The following is a 4652-nucleotide window of genomic DNA, read 5'->3' on the forward strand; positions in this document are numbered from 1 at the left end:
ATAAGTATTATAAATTTTCATCATCTCTTCCACATATTGTCATAGTTACCAATAGTTTGCCCATCACCTATCAATCTATCTCATAAAAATGGACAAATATTACCTTGGTTGCCACCTTCAAACCATCTGACATTAGAGATGCTTCCAATATCCTCATATTTGTGAGATTTATGAGATTGCTACACTGGAAGCCTTGTAGGTTCCAAAGTTATGGGAAATATCAATTAGTTCAATGAAGTGAGTTGACCACTATCATGTGAATTGAGCACCATCTTATGACACAATCTTAATGCAAGGTGCTTTAACTCTTTAAGCCCTCTTATTGTATTGGACAAAGCCTTCAACTACACACAAAAGTGAAGATTTAAAACTTGAAGCACTAAAAGATTACCAATGCTCTCATGAAATTCTATCAATTCCCATTAGCCACTCAAATCAAGGAACTCAATTAGTCTAAGCCCCTCCATTGACTTTCAAAACCCTGTTATGGTAGTTCTATACAAATATAGAACCCTTATAGACATGACATATGACATAAGAGTCTTATTCAAAGATAATGCTACAAACTAATTAAATGGATTTCATTGAGCTTGTGACACATTCTGTAGAATCTCCATCGATTTTGTAACTTTATCCATCAAGAATTTAAGAGACTCCAACAAATCAAGAACCTCAATTTGGTCCATTTCCAAAAGAATAACAATAATTTTTGCTGCATGATCATGTTGCAACTGATCCACCAAAGAATACAAGCTTTCTCCAAGCATTGTTCATTGTTATTTGAGAGTTGCATTTGGAAGAGCTAAAGCCAAAGATCCAATAGGTATAAGCTGTGAAATGGTTGTCTCAATTGCACATAAAGGAAGGCCACCCATGCCTAATGGGAAAGGATGTATCCCTCTTGCAACACCACATAAAGGATTTTCTTTAACATTTCTTCTAGGTGGATAACAATATAGGTGATTAACATGAGGTAACATTTGTTATTGTATTAGTGGTAGCCATTGTTTTTGTTAGGCCCTATACTACTAGTGTAACCCCTTATTGTTATTAGTACAACCCCCTTATTATATTGATGTACCCATGTAGTGCCCATATTGTTACTACTGTGCCCCATAAAAGCCCACTATTGTTATTATTGTGCCTTTACATTATTATTGTTATGTCGGCTCTGATTATATTATGACCCGTTAGACTCCTATATATAGAAAGGAGGTCTTTTCATTTGTATCATACAAGAATTGTTCATTTGTGTAATGTAAAGGAGGTTGCCCCCTCGAAGAGGCTGAATTATAAGGAATTCAACTATCTTTTCTTTCTTTTTGTGAGTTGGTTTCATAACATTTGGTATTAGAGCTTTGGATTTTAGGGTTTCGCTACTCCAAATTGGTCATCATGGAATTTTCACTATAACTTTTTTTCTGCGACGTTTCAGAAGCAAAAAAAAAACCCATTTGAGACAAAATCACGCCGAAACTTGGGTCAGAATTTCAGAGATTTTTGCGCTATATTTGCGGAGATATGATCTGAGGAAGTTGGTATTTTTGTAGACTCCTGAATTACATTCCAAACAGGTGACCTCGGGAAAATTGTCATAACTTTTGTTTTGAGCATCATATTGAAATTTCATAAGAAGTTACAGAAAGAGAACATACTATAGTTTCCTGTGTATATTTCTTATATCCTGAGGTTAACACAGTGACACGTGGCACTTCATACAATTTCAATCTTCTGAAAAGGTATATAATCAGGTCATATTAGGAGATTGTTCATAACTCTTTCTTGGAGAATCTAAATTTGATTAGACTAGTGGCATTGGAAAGAGGACGCAGAGGGCTACTACAAGTCGCAATTTCAGAACAGGAAGAACCAAAATTATAGAGTTATATTCATTTCAAGATCGATCTCCTAAAATCAAGAAAAGGCGATATGAGGAAGTTTGGTGGCAAGGATCCGGTAAATTGGATACTTCAGATGGAGCAATATTTTGATCTACATGGTGTACCACTGTTACAAAAGGTATGTATTCCATCTTAAAATTTAGAACCGGATCAATTTTTATGGTATAAAGGGCTTTGCTCTCGTAAACAACTTCTTACATGGTCAATTTTAATGGAGGAAATGATAGCACATTATGAGGATACAAAGAGCAACACCTTCTTTAGAGCAACACCACAACAATTGGAAAGAGTAAAAGGGTTTTGTTACATGGAAAGTAAAATTATGGCAAGGAATTCTACCCCTCACAACTATAAAGATGGAAGTGTTGTTTCTCCTAGCCTTCCACAACCTACAAGAGTTACACCACAACAATTGGAAGAAAAAAGAGAAAAAGGGCTTTGTTACAATTGTGATAGCAAATGCACTAAAGGTCATAAGTGTACTGAGAAGAAATTATTTTACATAGAGTATGAAGGGGAGGAAGAAAAGGATCAAGAAACATCAAAAGAAGAGGATATATGCCAGGATCCAACCCCAGAGAAAGAAGAAATGAATCAGACCATATCTTGTAAAGCATTGGCAAGAATTACCACTCCTCAAGATCTCAAGATAGAAGGAAATATCAAGAAGAAAAAGGTGCAAGAATTGAAATATCACATCGAGAAAGAAGAAATGAATCCAACCATATCTTGTAATTCATTGGACGGAATTACCACAATTACCACTCCTCAAACTATCAAGATAGAAGGACATATCAAGAAGAAAAATGTTCAAGAAGTGAAAGATCACATCGAGCATCACGAAATGAGTCCGACCATATCTTGTAAAGGATTGGAAGAAATTACCACTCCTCAAACTCTAAAGATAGGACATATCAAGAAGAAAAAGGTTCAAGCAGTGAAAGATCACATCGAGCATCAAAAACAAGTTCTCCAACTTTTAAAGGATAATGCCACTTTGGTACAAAATCGAATGAAACAACAGGTAGATCAACATCGTAGTGAGAAATATTTTGATGTAGGTTATTGGGTATTTTTACTGCTACATCTCAAGCAAGCTATTTATGAGAAGGAAATGTTGGCAATACTACATGCACTTAAGAAATGGTGACCTTATCGAATGGGAAGACACTTCAAGGTAAAAATGGATCATGATAGTCTTAAATACTTTTTAGAACAACTATTATCTTTAGAAGAATAGAAAAAATGTGTCACAAATATGTTGGGTTATGACTTTGACATCATCTATAGAAAATGGAAGAAAAATTTTGTTGCAGATGCACTCTCAAGAAAGGATAAGGATGTGGAACCATTGTTTTGTGCTATTTCTATTATCCAACCAAATTGGATAAATGAAGCAAGGGATGAATGGAAGAAGGATGAAGAAGTATGGCCACTTATTCAAAAGTTGCAAAAGATCCCAACTCAAACAATATTGCTAGAAATTGAAGAGGAAGGAAAAAACATATTGGAAAAAAAAACTAATGTTATTTTAACCCAACATATTTCCCATATTTTCCCTGGCCTTGCCCAACATATCATATATGAAAAATGCAATAGTCAAAAACATTAAAAAGGAAAGTAATATTATTTATGAAAAGTGAGATAGTTAAAAAATAATAATATAGTTAATATAATAATATTAAAATATATATATTTTAAAGTGAATTAGTTATATAGATATTTTAAATTGTAGTTATAATGATATTTTAAATAAAATAATAATAGAGTGGGTGGATGGGATAGAGAGAAAAAAATATAGAAAAGAAAACTATTTTGAACAAAATAGAAGAAAACAAGAAAAAATATATATAATTTTTTATGAAATATTAAAAATATATATATATATATATTAATTTATTTTTTTATATGAGAATATTTTAAATTAATATTTAAATTTTATACAATATTAAAAAAGTATATATTTTAACTTATTTTTGATATAAAAATATTTTAAATTAAATATTAAAATTTACTAAATTAGTTTATTATTACTGGAATTTAGCCAAACAATTTTTATAAAAATTCTAATTTTGAATAAACAATATTTTCTTTTAAATATAAAAATAGTTTTGGAAAACCCTTATTTATAATTGTGGAATGTTAATATCTATATAAACAATTCCATTACTCTATTTTTTTTAATAACTAGTTTCCCTTATATCATTTTAAATAACAAAAAAAGACAAATTTCTAAAACATTTAAAAAATCATATTCCTTAAAACTTGCCATTTAATGTATAATTTGAGATGTAATGTGCAACAATGTTGTTTATAGAGAGTCATTCAAGTTGTACAATCTATTGTCATAATAACAACTATTAAAAAATGTTATCATGATGCATTTTGTATGCTTAAATTTTGTATGGAGTATAATTGTGGAGTTACATCTCACATCGATAGAAAATGACTAAATCGTTATGAATTTTCTACAATCACACTTAGGGTTATGTAATAACTCTATCAACACGAGTAATGCATCATACATATATTTATAAATGAAAAAAGATGACCAAATCTGATAATCTTAGGTCTACTAAATGAGAATAATCATTGCCTCATTTCCTAAAATCAGGTTGAATTAGGCATGGTTTGACTTGGTAAACATGATCACTAGTGTTATTCATGTATTAAACTAGTTAAATTGGGCCAGATAAATTTTTTCTTAGAGAAATGGCTTGTTGGCTCAGGTCATCATTGTATTCTTCATTA

The 4652-nt window shown here is 31.2% G+C and overlaps 1 pseudogene; it reads right to left on the bottom strand.

Moving 5' to 3' along the window:
- Positions 1 to 473: 473 nt before the first annotated feature.
- On the bottom strand, positions 474 to 1004 carry LOC149169677 (polyadenylate-binding protein 4-like; annotated as a pseudogene).
- Positions 1005 to 4652: the final 3648 nt, after the last annotated feature.

Source organism: Pinus tabuliformis, chromosome 4_2, assembly GCF_031772625.1.
Source record: "Pinus tabuliformis cultivar Carrire ecotype Pingquan chromosome 4_2, CPIR1, whole genome shotgun sequence".
In the NCBI taxonomy this organism is placed as follows: Eukaryota; Viridiplantae; Streptophyta; class Pinopsida; order Pinales; family Pinaceae; genus Pinus; species Pinus tabuliformis.